The sequence below is a fragment of the Arachis duranensis genome, chromosome 7 (assembly GCF_000817695.3).
Source record: "Arachis duranensis cultivar V14167 chromosome 7, aradu.V14167.gnm2.J7QH, whole genome shotgun sequence".
In the NCBI taxonomy this organism is placed as follows: domain Eukaryota; kingdom Viridiplantae; phylum Streptophyta; class Magnoliopsida; order Fabales; family Fabaceae; genus Arachis; species Arachis duranensis.
The window spans coordinates 66,957,945-66,974,088 of NC_029778.3; the positions used below are offsets into that span (position 1 = coordinate 66,957,945).

Below are 16,144 nucleotides of genomic sequence, written 5' to 3' on the forward strand. Positions count from 1 at the left end.
ACAAACTCATAGTAAAGTCCAGAAAAGTGAATTTTAAATAAAAACTAATAAAAATATAATAAAAACTAACTAAAATATACTAAAAACATACTAAAAACAGTGCCAAAAAGCGTATAAATTATCCGCTCATCAGTTATCAATTTATTTAGGGGTTTGTTACTTGTGACAACCAAAACTTTTGTACGAAGGGATTTCTGTTAGTGTAGAAGCTATATCTACAACGCGAATATTTTTATAAATTATTTATTAGCAAAAATCCTAACATCAAAATGGCGCCGTTGCCGGGGAATTGCAAACGTGTGCCTTATTATTGGTTATTATAAATATTTTTCAAAAAAAAATTTCCTTTTTTGTTAGTTTTTGTTTTTGTTATCTCTCACTACTATAAACTCTCACCCCTTTGGCTATGAGTCTGGTTATAATTATGTTGTAGGAAGAGGAGATTATAATGACAACATGCACCATGGTCGGAACAATCAAAGATGGGAGGAGCCACAAGGATTTGATCAACCCTCATGGCAACAACCACCTCCAATGAACTATTAACAACCATTCTGTGATGCATATCAAGGCAATGGCTATGGTGAGCACTCTTTTGACTACCAACAAGACCCACCATATGCCTCTGAACCCCCTCCTCCTCAATATAATTTTGAACCACCATACTCACAAGCTCCTTTCCACCAAACACCTCCGTATTACCCTAATCCATATCCGCCATACCAACCACCTTATGAGCCAAATGAACCATATATAGAACCACCACCGCAATATACACCATCTCCTTATCCTTATCAAAATGAACCCTCCTATCCACCCCAAACCGCCATGGAGAAAGTATTTGCCGATTTAAACTCTACTATACAAGCTTTGGTCACCCAAATCGGACCACCGAATACCTTCAACAATCAACCCTCAAACTCTAGTGCACTTCCTTTTCAACCATATAATGATCCACCCATTCCATCACCACCCATCCCATCACCACCATCCATGGAAGAGCACCCACATCCATCAATCCAAGAGCAAGATGATCCCAGTTATGCTATTGAAATGGAGCAAGAGTCAAGGGATCATTTCAAGGAAACAGTAGATCAATTTCATGCAACCCTTCATCAATTGGAGCAAGCAATAAGTCAATTACCTTCCGGACGTTCGGACACTCAAGGGACCCCATGGCTTCATGTGGAGAATCTAATGAAGAATGTAGCATGAAGGAGACACTAGAAACTCCAGTGGACAGTAAGGAGCATGACTTTGTACTGGAACAAGTGGAGGAAGCCATAATTGTTGAAGAAGAAGAAGCGGTTACAGACTTAGGAGATGCAGAACCTCCATGGGAAATTCAAGTCATAAAGCCTCATTCCAAGGTATTTGAAATTGATGTTGAGGAGGGTGTACAACCTCCAAGGCATGTCATAACAGAAGACTTGGAAGAGGTTAATCAAGAGATGGAGATTCAAGAAGAAGAGGCACAACCTCCCATGCCCTTGGTGCGCAATGAAGAAGAGCTTGAATTAGAAGAAAGCTACCAAGAGGAAGAGGTTGAAATCAAAGAAGTTTGCAAAGAGGTGGAAGTTGAAGAAGAGCACAAGGGAGTGGAGCTTGCACGTTCATTAGAAACACCTCCCTCTAAGTTGCCATCATCCTTCACAACATTCAAGTGGGTAAAATTCATATGCCTTATCTTTCTAATTCCACTTGATTATGGGCTACTGGAGACGGATGGTCAACTTAGAGCTCTTTGTGGCATTAAGAGTAAGAGGAAGATGGTCAGTGATAAGATTTATCCTGCAAGGTTCAATATGGTTGTGTGCTCAACATTTAAATGCAAAGGTTGGTTTAGAGCTCAACTGAATGGGTCTAGGAAGTTGTCTGGCTACTTCAGTGAGAATTCAGACTGTTTGCCACCCGGATGGAACAATATTGCTCAACAAGAAGACGGGTGCAAAAGCAAGATTTGGGACCCCAGAATTCAATCTAGAAATCAACACTCTTGGGGTCTTGTCACTTGCTTTAACTTGCTTGAAGGCTTTCTGCGCCTTGTTTGGGACCCCGGAGGCTACTGGAACTCCAAACATTGGTGGAGATTTCTGGATGAGTACAAGCACAAGCCACCATAACAAGGAGCTCACCAGAATGTCCAACTTAAGGACTTTAAGTAAAAGTGCTAGGTGGGAGACAACCCACCATGGTATGATCGTCCCTTTTCAGTTTTAATTCTAGTATGTTTTGTTTGTTTTTGAATTTTTACTGAACCTGGAATCATGCATAGCATTCATATTAAGCATTGCACTCTGCATACTGCAAAAAAAAATTACGCACGCGACGCGGCAGCGTTGCTGATGCGTCCGCGTCACCAGTGCGTTATGAGGAAAAGAAAGTTGAACAGAGAGTCACGCTGGAGCGTGGCTGAGGCGTGCCAGTGGCACAAATCGACCCAAGCGACCGCGTTGCCGACGCGTCCGCGTCACATGGGAATCATGGCCTCCCACGCAACCGCGTGACCCACCCGACCGCGTGCCCTGATTTTTGACGTAAAAAGCGTGCACAACGAATTATTGTGCGAGAGTGGTGCTGGATTGGTGCTGAACAAAAAATTCTACCCACGCGGATGCATGGCTCACGCGTCCGCATCATTCCCTTCTAAAGCCCACTCACGCGATTGCATGCCCCACGCGATCGCGTCACCCCAAATTTGGCAAAAAAAATAATTCGAACAGAGAGTTGTGGGAGCGCGAGGCGGCCCTCGCGCCAGTTGCATAAAATGTGTCACGTGACCGCGTGACTGACGCGTCCGCGTCGATTAATTTAAGTGCAAGTCATGCGAACGCGTCCCCCATGCGTCCACGCCGCTTGCACCGTACACCTTAACCTAATATGCCAAATATCTTATCTTTTCTTCCCCAATCCTAATTTTTCCCTCCCTCCTTTCTTACTCACTTCTTTCCATTCTCATTCTTCTTATCTTTCATTTTATTTATTTGCAGATTTCATTCATTGCATTTTAATTAGTGCATATTTTTCTTTTCTTTTCTAAATTTATCATTTTTCCTTTGTTGTTGATTTTCTTATTTAACTGTTACATCTTTTCTGGTATAATTTTTAGTGACTTGTTTTACCATGTTGGGTGATGCTATTTTTCTGTCAATATCAATCTTTTATGATACCTGTATTCCTTTTGCATTGACATGAACTTACATTGTCTTTCATTACCCACTCTTTTCCCCATTATTGTACATTTTGTACCACTGGCATGCCATGGCTTCTATTGTTTTCTCACGTACATGTTGAAGCTTTCATGTAAATGAGACCCTTATCATTTGGCATTAACCCAACCATACTTCATTTATTTTCTTATCTTTATTTCTGGGTTACTTTTCTTCCCTATTTTCTTTCAGGATGGCCACCCGGAAGGGAAGCGGAAGAGGTTTACATGGGGAGAGAAGACAAGTCCATTTGCACAATCTTTGGAGAAAAGCATCAGTTGGAACAACCCGCTCACCTGCACATCTTAGCATGCACCGAGGACGGTGCAATCTTTAAGTGTGGGGAGGTCGATACCGATCTCCATGGGTTAGCTATTTTCTTCTTTTCAACACCATTGTTTTATTTTCTTTGTTTGTTCATTATTGCATTTGCATGTTTAATTGCATGTTTGTTATTTTATGCATTTAGCTAATGCTTGGTTAAAATAATAAGTTTCTTTTTAAGATCCTATTTTTGAATTTTTTACTAATTTAAATTGAGAATTTTTGTGTTAAATTTGTTTGAAGTTGTATTTGGAACATGGTTTTTGAGCTAAAGAACACACAACCTGTGAGATTTGAGCTTAATTGTATGGTTACATTATTTAACCATAAAATTTTATTCTTGTGTGTTTTTCTTCTCTATGATTGCAATCTTTATTTTGTTCCATTTTATATGTCCAATATTTAGTGTATTTACATGTTTGCATATGATTGAGGCCATTATTTGATTTTAGCTCACTTATCCCAAATAAGCCTACCCTTTACATCACCCTTGTTAGTCACCTTGAGCCTTTTAACCCCCTTCTATTCTATAACCACATCACTAGCATTAAGCAGAAAAACAAAAGTAAAAATCCCAAATTTAATCTTTGGTTAGCTTAAGATAGAGATTATGTATCAACTAAGTGTGGGGAAACTGTGGGAACATGGGTTAATAAGGGAATGTATCATGTTTCTAATTTATTTGAATATTGGGAATTTGGGAACCTACTTATGAAAAACCAAAATAGAAAATATATATATATATATAATGGAAAATCCATGTGCATTGATAAGTTATGTTTCAGACAAAAAAAATCAATAAATAAGTAAGTGAATAAGGGGATAAAATTACCCCAATGTTAAGCTTTAATAAAGATCAATGCACATGTGATAAAAGTAAAGAAATATAAAAAAATTTTGGTACATGAGTATGGGAATTATACAAAAGTGGGAATTATGGGTAGCTAGGCATGATTTTAGAAGTTATATAGAATGTATATATGTTAGGTGATAGCTCAGGTTACTCAAAGATTCAATTTATAGATCACTTAGCCATACATATATCCTCACCCTTGCCTTGGCCCCATTACAACCTTGAAAAGACCTCATGATGTGTGCATTGGTACATTAAATATTTGTTGATTAGTTAGATGAAGAACAATGTTTAGAAAGCATGACTAGGAAAGAGTAGAGTGATTACCCTATACACTAGAGAGATTAGAGTAATATACACTACCAGTGAGGGTTCAATGCTTAATTCTATGTTCCCTGCTTTCATGAGCTATCTTCTTACAAGTTTACTTGTCTTTATTTTATATGATTCCTACCATTCCTCTTCATCTTTATAGTTTCTCTTGAGCTTAGCATGAGGACATGCTATTGTTTAAGTGTGGGGAGGTTGATAAACCCATATTTTATAATATATTCTGTGCTTAATTTGAGTGATTTATTCAATCCTTCACCCACTTATTCATGTAAATTGCATGGTTTTACTTTCCCTTCCTTATTATATGATATTTGTCGAAAACATGTTTCCTATGCTTTGAAATTAATTATTTTAATTACCCTTTATTATCATTTGATGCCGTGATTGGTGTGTTGAGTTGTTCTAGATCTCCTAAGGCAGGAATGGCTTAAAGGATAGAAAGAAACATACAAAAATGGAAGGAAAGCATAAAACGGAGTTTGTGAAGAAACTGGCAGCGACGCGACCGCATGGACGACGCGGCCGCATGCCAAGCGCGAAGAAGCAGCGATGCGGCCGCATGACTGATGCGACCGCGCGCCTAAAGAAGAACACCTATGACGCGGCCGCATGACTGACGCGACCGCGTGACAAGGAAAACTCCAATTGACGCGACCACGTGACCCACGCGGACGCGTGACAGAGGCCACGCACCAAAAATTGCAGAAAACGCTCACAGCGAATTTTGAAGCCCTTTTTGGCCCAAATCCAAGTCCAGAAGGCATAGACCAGAGGTTATAAAGTGGGGGAATGCATCCATTTATGATCATGCTCTCATAATTCACTTTTCATAGTTTAGATGTAGTTTTTAGAGAGAGAGGTTCTCTCCTCTCTCTTAGGACTTATGATTAGAATTCCTCTTAAAGGATTTAGGATTTGTTATTATTTCAACTTATAATTCTTCTGAGCTCTAGGTTTAATATTCCTTTATTTTGACTTCTCTTATTTTTAATTATATATGTTGCCAATTTGGCTTAATGACATTCCTGTTATGATTTTCTTGATAAATATTATTTGAGGTATTTTCAAATCTATGATCTGTTTCTCTTATTTATGATATAAATAATTTAGATTTTTCTACCTTTTGGCTTTGGTTGATTAATTGGTGACTCTTGAGTTATCAAACTCATTGTTGATTGAAAATTGGAATTCTTCAAGAATTGATTCGAGATCCAATAACTCTAACTTTTCCCAAGGAAAGACTGGGACTTGAGGATTCGAATTAATTCATTCAATTGACTAACCTTCATAGATAGAGGTTAACAAAGTGGGAGAAAAATCCAATTCTCATCACAATTGATAAGGATAACTAGGATAGGACTTCCAAATCTCATACCTTGCCAAGAGTTTATTTTACAGTCAATTATTTATTTTACTTGTCATTCATCATAATTGTTCCTCATTCTTAAAACCCCCAATTTACAAACTCATAACCAATAATAAAAACATACCTCCCTGCAATTCCTTGAGAAGACGACCCGAGCTTTAAATACTTCGGTTATCAATTTATTTAGGAGTTTGTTACTTGTGACAACCAAAACGTTTGTACGAAGGGATTTTTGTTAGTTTAGAAGCTATATCTACAACGCGAATATTTTTATAAATTCTTTACTAGCAAAAATCCTAACGTCAGGTTCCTTGGGATTTTAGGAGCTGAGTGCAAGAAAAGTAATCAACTAGGAATCAATGCAATGAACAACTAGCAATCGAAATAAGGAAGATAAAAGATCAAGCTAACCAGGATGAATGACAATCAATCAATGTAAAAACCTTGGCTAGGGGTGAGAATTGGAATTCCTATCCTCATTATCATCATCAATTGTGACAGGAATTGTCTATTGCAACACTTAATTAACCTCTAACTATGCAGGAAAGTCAAGTGGTATAATTGATTCTAATCCACAAATCCTAGTCAAATTCTAGTGAAAGACTAGCTTTGGGGGAATTGAAGTCAACTAGCAACTTCCAATTATAAATCCACAAAAGACTTTGACAAATCAAGAGTCTCCAATTGCTTAACCCCCAAGCCAAGAATAAAAGTCTACTCCTTAGCCATAAGTGACATTTCCTCATATACTTGTTGAGCAAGAATAAAAGGCATTATAAAATTGAGAACACAATTCAAATTAAAGCTATCCACTACAAACAACTAAAAATAACAAGGCAATTAACAACAATGAACATGAAATTCCTCAATGCATTAATAGAAATCAATCTCAACAAGATCCAAATTCAAGATCCAAAATTACTAGAATAACAAGAACACTAAATGAAATTAGAGGAGGGAAACTACAAATTAAAGCAATCTAAAATTGGAATTAACACAGATCTAACTAAAGCATCCAAGTGAAATTGAATTGAGAATAGTAAAACCTAGAGAAAAGTGAGAGTTTCTCTCTCTATAATTCAAGATAAAACTAAAACTAAAGTGTGTGGTGAATCATTGATTCTCCTTTACTCCCAGCATTTTATCCTCAAATTTGGCTCAAAATTGGGCCAAAAATCAGCTTAGAAATCTCCCCCATCTTTTTCTCTATAATAAGGCACGTGACGCTCGTCGTACGTACGCGTCAGCCACGGGTAGGCATCACTTGAATAATGCACTAGTCATGCGTACGCATCATCTACGCATAAGCGCCATCTTGCTTCACTTGGTCACTCATACGCGTCAATCATGTGTACGCTTTGGGACCATCTTCTCCAAACTTCAATTTCTTATGTTCCTTCCTCTTAAACATGCTTCCTCTGCATCCTCCATGCCATTCCAACCTTATAACCCTGAGATCACTTAGCAAACACATCACGACATCAAATGGTAATAAGAGAGGATTAAAAATTATTAATTTAAAGGCCTAAGAAGTATGTTTTCAATGATATAACAAAATTAGGAAGGAATCTTAAAAACATACAAATTATATAGATAAGTGTGAGAAGAGTTGACAAAATTCACTCAATTTAACTCAAAATAAACCATAAAATTGTGGTTTATGATTGCCCGCATAGGAGGGGCCGGGGTGCAGCTGGATCCGATCCTCAGATCTGAGGTAATAAGAAAACTGATAACTTAATTTTTAACAACTTTGGATAATACTGAAGACTAGTATTCACTCGTAACACATGGTTGAATGAAAAATCATGATCTATTGTAGACGACCCTAAGTTATCTTAATAGGAGGTTTGTCTAGCATAAACGATTAGGTAGGTCCTTAATAAAAAATGATCAGGGTGATACAGCGAAAGCGAGAAGCTTGGGAGTATGTTAGGACAGCTAAAGTCAGGTTAGTGAAAACGTGGAAGGTATGTTGCTGCAAGGATTGGTAAAGGGTGAGAGACTATTTGCTAGGTTGAGAAAGGAACCACTCGCGTGGACTCTTGGGGCGAACGATATTTTTGAAGGCAAAAATTTCTATTAGGTGGGTAGAATGTAAAACCCGGTTAATTAATATATAATTAACCCATAAATTAAAATTTATTCTAGAAAATTAGAAAATGAAATATTATAGTTTAATGTGATAGAGAAAATTAAAACAAGAATTTTGACACTAATTTTAAAGAATTTGGACCAAGATTGGGCCAAACGAGCCAAACCGGGCAAACCGGGCCCGTATTGGGCCCAAAGCCCAACCCACGTCCATTAAAACAAAGGACTCGGCTTCCTTCTCTTCCCCAAATTGAAACACACGCTGCTCATACACCTAGGGAGAGAACCTTGAGTTTCAAACCATTGCTCTTTATTCAATTCACCATAACTTTTCACTTCGAGCTCCGATCGCCGCACCATTATTCAAGAGGTAAGCCACGAATCCCTTTTAGTTTTTCCAGCCCTTGATTTTGAAAATCTTGAGTGAAAGTGTTGAGATTTTGAACTCTTTGATGTTATAGGATCTAATTAGCTTGAGAGAAATAACTTAATCTTGCCTCTTTGATTCTTGGGTATGGTAAGAATTCTCAATCCTAGTGAAATACTTGAATTGGTTGTGATTAGTTATTGAGTTTGTATGTGTGGGTGTATATTATGCGTATTAGGCAATGTATATATGTAAGTGGATTGAAGCTTGATGGAGATTTTGGGAGCTTGAAGTGGATCGCAAGCTAGAAATCTATTTTCGGAGGTGCTGCAGTCTTGAAAGTTTGAGGCAAGTTGAATTGTAGGTGTTCTGGGTTGAGCGGGGAATTGACCAAGGTATGGTTTCGGTTTCTCCTATGTAAAATGTAATGTAATGTGAAAACTTAGGCTAGTGACCCTAGGATAGGAATTGAATTTGTGATGTCGTTAATTGGTTGAAATGGATACTATTGATCATGTGCTTATTGGTTTTGGAGGGTGTAATCAATGTTCTTGTTGATGATGGATGTGAATTATATGTGATGATGATGATTGGTAATTATAAAGGTTGACTTGAAGTTAAAATTGTGCTTCATATGGATACTTGATGTTGTATATTGAATATTGGGAAATTAGAAGTATTAGGTTGGAATTTGATGAAAATGGAGAATTGGTAAGATGATGAATGTGTAATGTATATTGTTGAATTTGAAATATGACTTGATAGTAGCTTGATGCTGAATGGCTAAGGCTTGGTTGATTTTAAAAAGGGGTTGGAATTGGTTTGTTTTGAAAATGGATGTTTTGTAAAGTTTTAGGAAAATCATGTTTTTGGCCAACGTTGGCGAAGCATAACTTGGTCTCCAGATCTTCAATTTATGTCAAATTTATTTAGAAATAAAATTTGGTAAGGAGGGGTATTTATAGGGTAAGGAGGAGAGGGTTTCCGTGTGATATGGGTTGGGTTTGGGAGGGAAATGGTTTGAGTTTGAGTGGGTGGGGGTAGGTGAGTTGTATGATGGGAAATAGTGGATGGATGTGAGTGGTGAAGAGATTATGGGGAAGAGGGTAGGATTTGATAGGTGAATGGTGTTTGGGGAAGAGTGTTTTGGAAAGGTGTGAAGAGGAATGAGAGTGAGTTAGGGTAGGTAGGGATCCTCTAGGGTCCACGGATCCTGAGGTGTCAAGGATTTCTCATCCATTCACCTTTCTATCGTTTAAACGTCCTTTGTGTGGCATTTCTGGCATTGAATGCCAGGCTGTTGCCCATTTCTGGCGTTAAACACCAATCTGGCTGCCAGTTCTGGCGTTTAACGCCCAGAATGCTCCCAGACTAGGTGTTAAACACCCATTCTGCTACCCTTACTGGCGTTTAACGCCAGCCAGACACCAGACACTCTTTTCTGGCGTTAAACGCCAGTCTGTGTGCCATTTTTGGCATTTAATGCCCAGAATACTGCCAGACTGGGTGTTAAACGCCCATTTTACTATTCTTACTGGCGTTTAAATGCCAGTAAGCTCGTCCTCCATGGTGTGCTATTTTTTATGCTATTTTTGATTCCGCTTTAATTCTGTAGCTGTTGTTGTGACTTCACATGATCATCAACCTAAAGAAAACATAGACTAACACTAGAAAATAAAATGAAAGAGTAATTAATATAGATAAATAACATTGGATTGCCTCCCAATAAGGCCTTCTTTAATGTCAATAGCTTGACAGTGAGCCCTTACAGAGCTTCACAGATGCTCAAAGCATGATTGTGGCCTTCCAACACCAAACTTAGAGTTTGAGTGTGGGGGCTCTGCTTGACTTTGTATTGAGAGAAGCTTTTCATGCTTGCTCTCCATGGTTACAGAGGAAGATCCTTGAGCATTGAACACAAGGTAGTCCTCATTCAGTTGCAGGACTAACTCTGCTCTATCCACATCAATCACAGCTTTTGCTATGGCTAGGAAGGGTCTTCCAAGGATGATGGATTCATCCTCATCCTTCCCAGTGTCTAGGATTATGAAGTCAGCAGGGATGTAAAGGCCTTCAACCTTCACTAAGACATCCTCTACAAGTCCAAAAGCCTGTTTCATTGATTTGTCTGCCATCTCTAGTGAGATTCTTGCAGCTTGTACCTCAAAGATCCCTAGTTTCTCCATTACAGAGAGTGGCAAGAGGTTGATACCTGACCCCAGGTCACATAGAGCCTTTTCAAAGGTCATGGTGCCTATGGTGCAAGGTATTAAAAACTTTCCGAAATCCAGTTTCTTTTGAGGAAATGTCTGCTGAATCCATGTATTCAGTTTATTGATGAGCAATGGAGGTTCATCCTCCCAAGTCTCATTACCAAATAACTCGACATTCAAATTCATGATTGCTCCTAGATACTGAACAACTTACTCTTCAACAGTGTCTTCGTCCTCTTCAGAGGAAGAATATTCATCAGAGCTCATGAATGAATATATTAGTTCAGTGGAATCTCTATGGTCTCTGTATGAGCCTCATATTCCTTTCGTTCCTCAATAGGGAACTCCTTATTGGTCAGTGGACGTCCCTTGAGGTCTTCCTCACTGGGAATCGCTGCAGTGGACGTCCCTTGAGGTCTTCCTCACTGGGAATCGCTGCCTTTTCACTCTCTCCAAGTTTGGACACTTTGGATGTGGTTATGTCCTTGCACTCTCTTTTGGGATTCTCTTCTATATTGCTTGGAAGAGTACTAGGAGGAGTTTCGGTAACTCTTTTCTCAGCTGACCCACTTGTCCCTCCAAATTTCTGATGGAGGACCTTGTTTCAGTCATGAAACTAAGAGTGGCCTTAGATAGATCAGAGACTATATTTGCTAGGCTAGAGAGGCTCTGCTCAGAATTCTCTGTCTGTTGCTGAGAAGATGATGGAAAAGGTTTGCTATTGCCAAACTTATTTTTCCCACCATTATTGTTGTTGAAGCCTTGTTGAGACTTCTGTTGATCCTTCCATGAGAATTTTGAATGATTCCTCCATGAAGGATTATAGGTGTTTCCATAGGATTCTCCCATGTAATTCATCTCTTCCGTTGTAGAATTCTCAGGGTCATAAGCTTCTCCTTTAGAGGAGGCTTCTTTAGCACTGTCGAATGCAGCTTGCAATCCGAGCAGATTCTAAGAAATCATATTGACTTGCTGAGTCAATATTTTGTTCTGAGCTAATATGGCATTCAGAGTATCAATCTCAATAACTCCTTTCTTCTGAGTCATCCCATTATTCACAGTATTTCTTTCAGAAGTATACATTAACTGGTTATTTGCAACCATCTCAATGAGTTATTGGACTTCTGCAGGGGTTTTCAGATAAAGAGATCCACCAGCAGAATGGTCCAATGACATCTTGGACAATTCAGACAGACCATCATAGAATATACATATGATGCTCCATTATGGAAGCATGTTAGAAGGACACCTTTTGGTTAATTGCTTGTATCTTTCCCAAGCTTCATAGAGGGATTCACCTTCCTTCTGTTTGAAGGTTTGGACTTCCACTCTAAGCTTGCTCATCTTTTGAGGTGGAAAGAATTTGGTCAAGAAAGCATTGACCAACTTGTCCCAAGAGTTCAGGCTTTCTCTAGGTTGTGAGTCCAACCATATCCTAGCTCTGTCTCTTACAGCAAAGGGGGAAAGCATGAGTCTATAGACCTCGAGATCAACCCATTGGTGTTAACAGTATCACAGATTTATAAGAATTCAGCTCAGAACTGACGAGGATCTTTCGATGGAAGTCCATGAAACTTGCAATTCTGCTGCATTAGAGAAACTAATTGAGGCTTAAGCTCAAAGTTGTTTGCTCCAATGGCAGGAATTGAGATTCTTCTTCCATAGAAGTTGGAAGTTCGGGCAGTATAGTCACCAAGAATCTTCCTTGCATCTCGAGCATTGTTGTGGGGTTCGGCTGCCATGTCTGCTTCTTTTTTGAAATTCTCTGTAAGGTCCTCTCTGGAGTGTTGTGCTTTAGCTTCTCTTAGCTTCTTCTTCAAAGTCCTTTCAGGTTCAGGATCAGCTTCAACAAGAATGTTTTTTCCCTATTTTTGCTCATATGAAAAATAAGAGAACAAAAGGGAGTAGTGGAATTCTCTATGTCACAGTATAGAGACTCCTTGATATGTCAGAAGAAAAGAAGTAGAAGAATGAGAAGAGAGAGGAGGTGAGTTCAAAAATTTTTATGTGAGTGGAGGAGGAATGTTAGCAATTAAATAAAATAAATAGAAGGAGATAAGAGAGAAAGAGTTTTCGAAAAATTAAAAGAAATAACATAAAATTAGAATTTAAAACAATTAGTTAATTAAAAAGATTTTTGAAAAAGGGGTTGGTGATTTTCGAAAATGAGAAGTGAAAAAGATTTGAAAATAAATTTTGAAAAAGATAAGAAGTTAGAAAAAATATTTTGATATTAAAATTAAAAAAAAAAAAGATATGATTGAAAAAGATCTGATTGAAAAAGGATATGACTGAAAAGATATGATTGAAAAAGATTTGATTTTAAAAAGATATGATTTAAAAAGATATGATTGAAAAAGATTTGATTTTTAAAATTGATGACTTGACTAACAATTAAAAGATATGATTCTAAAATTCAAAGGTTGAATCTTTCTTAACAAGAAAGTAACAAACTTGCAATTTTTTTAATCAAAACATTAATTGTTAGCAAGGATTTTTGAAAATGTGGAAAGATAAGATTTTAAAATTATGATTTAAAACATGAAAATTTGAAAAAAATTTGAATTTGAAACGAAATTATCTCCCTGTGTCATCCTGGTGTTAAATGCACAGGATGCTATCCATTATGGCGTTTAACGCCTAGAATGCTACCTCTTTGGGGGTTTAATGCCCAGCCTGATACCCTGGCTGGCGTTTAACGCCAGAATTCCTTCCTCATTGGGCATTTTATTTTTTGAATTTTTAATGAAGAGAGAAAAAAATAACAAATGAAATAAAATATAAAAATGCAAGATCAAAACAAGTAATGCATGTAAGGACACTTTGAATGTCAAGATGAACACCAATAACACTTTGAAGATCATGATGAACATCAAGGACATATTTTTGAAAATTTTTAAGAAAAGAAAGATATGCAAGACACCAAAATTAGAAATTTTCAATGTTTAGACACTATGGATTTGAAAATGCATATGAAAAATAGAAAAAGACACAAAAAAGGAGAATTTAAAGATCAGAACAAGGAATATCATCAAGAACAACTTGAAGATCAATGAAGAACACAATGCATGAATTTTTTTTTAATAAAAATAAAAGAAAGCTTAAACATAAAATAAAATTACCTAATCTAAGCAACAAGATGAACTGTCAGTTGTCCAAACTCGAACAATCCCCGGCAACGGTGCCAAAAACTTGGTGCACGAAATTGTGATCACACTTTTCACAACTCCGCACAACTAACCAACAAGTGCACTGGGTCGTCCAAGTAATACCTTACGTGAGTAAGGGTCGATCCCACGGAGATTGACGGCTTGAAGCAAGCTATGGTCATCTTGTAAATCTCAGTCAGGCGGATTCAAATGGTTATGAGTTTGATAAGTTAAAGATAGATAAGACGGAAATTAACATAGAGATACTTATGTAATTCATTGGTGGGAATTTCAGATAAGCGTTTGGAGATGCTTTGTTGCTTCTGAACTTCTGCTTTCCTATTGTCTTCATCCAATCATGCATGCTCCCTTCCATGGCAAGCTGTATGATCCTCTCAGTGAAAATGGTCTGGTTACGGTCACTGTACGGCTAATCAACTGTCGGATTTCTCGTCTCGGATAAAAAATACCTGGCACAGCTACCGAGGGCTAATCATCTGTCAGTTCTCACTTGTGTCGGAATAAGATCCATTGATCCTTTTGCACACTTTCATTGCACCCAACATTCGTGAGTTTGAAGCTCTGATGTGGCAAAAATTGGCAGATTAAGAAATTAATATGAGAGATACGTTGCAAGTACAATTCTTAACCAACAAAAATCCACTTATCAATTTAGAAGGGTTGTCACAAAATTAGAATTAAAATACTGGGAATATGAATCCCAGGTCGTCTCCCAACGAGTTGCAGAAAGGTGTGCTATTCTATTAATCAGAGGTTTTTCAAAATGGTTTTGAGTTTGATAAATAGGAAATTAAATCAGAGAGTTTATGTAATTTAAATAAAAATCTTGACCGGGAGTAGATTAATCGGAAGTTCTATCCTTGTTGGAGTTCCCCCAAGATCAATTGATAATTGAAGGTTGTTCTACTTAGTTATCCTTTACTAGGTAGAGAAAAGTCAAGTAAGTTGGAAGTCTACTTCTATTCACAATTTCTAATCCTCTCCCTTGGGAAGGATTAGTGTCAGTGACTAGAGAGCCATCCAACAATAAACCCAATTACAATTTTACTCTTGAGCATTCCAACTCAAGGTTCTCCTTTCAATCAACTCCCAATCAAGATAGAGAACTACTCGCTCATCATGAATGTAAACTTCACAAAATAAGAAAGGGAAATAAAAGAAGAAATGATAAACAATAATCAAAAAGACCAATTAAAAATAAAAATAGTTCTTGTATTAATAAGTTCTAAAAATATTCCAATGGTAACTCTAAACAAATTAAGGATATGAAAGAGTAAGTAGAAAGTAGAGAAAACAAACTAGAGAGATGAAGTCTTGCGGAGGTAACAACTCTTCTCTATATCCCAATCTAAAAAAAACAATAAAAACAAAAACCTAAGAAATATGAATGTGTAGAGAGAAAACCTAGAGGAGGGGTAAAATCAGATCTAAAACTAAAAATTATGTGGAGTGAATGTTCTCCCCGGTCTCTGTATGTTCCTTGGCTCTAATCTGCGTTTCTGGGTCGAAAACTGGGTTGAAATGCGGCCCAGAATCCACGCCAGCGATTTCTACAAATTCTGCAGATCGCGCACGTCACGCAATCGCATCATCCAGTGTTTTTCCTTGCCACGTGTACGTGTCGTCCACGCATTCGAGTCACTCGTGCAGCTTCCAATCCACGCATTCACGTTAGGCATGCGAGCGCGTCATTGCAATTTCCTCCATTTCGCACGGTCGCGTGAGCCATGCGTCCGCGTCGCTTATCGCTGGTCATCTCCTCAATTTCTTGTGTTCCTTCCATTTTTGTAAGCTTCCTTTCCATTCTTTAAGCCATTCCTTCCCTATGAAGCCTAAAACACTTAACACACAGATCACGACACCGAATGGTATATAGGAGAATAAAAATATACAATTAAAAGATCTTTAGGAAGCAAGTTTTCAACCATGGAATAATTTTGGGAAGGACTTGTAATATCATGCTAATCATATGAATAGGTGGGTGAAGATTTGATAAAGCCACACAATTAAACACAAGATAAATCATAAAATAATAGTTTATCGACCTCCCCACACTTAGACATTAGCATGTTCTCATGCTCAGTTGAAGGAGATAAATATGAATGAATAAGGACATGTAAGACTCATGCGATGCAGTGCAACCTATATATATGAATGCAACTATATGGTTTTGTCTATCTAATTAAAAATAAATAAGTTCTCTAAGACAAAACAT

General features: G+C 37.7%; 1 non-coding gene across 1 annotated transcript; it reads left to right on the forward strand.

Moving 5' to 3' along the window:
* Positions 1 to 11,989: 11,989 nt before the first annotated feature.
* On the forward strand, positions 11,990 to 12,097 carry LOC127741032 (small nucleolar RNA R71). The gene has a single exon (XR_008001884.1). It is a non-coding gene; the product is annotated as a small nucleolar RNA R71 (small nucleolar RNA).
* The last annotated feature ends 4,047 nt before the right edge of the window (positions 12,098 to 16,144 follow it).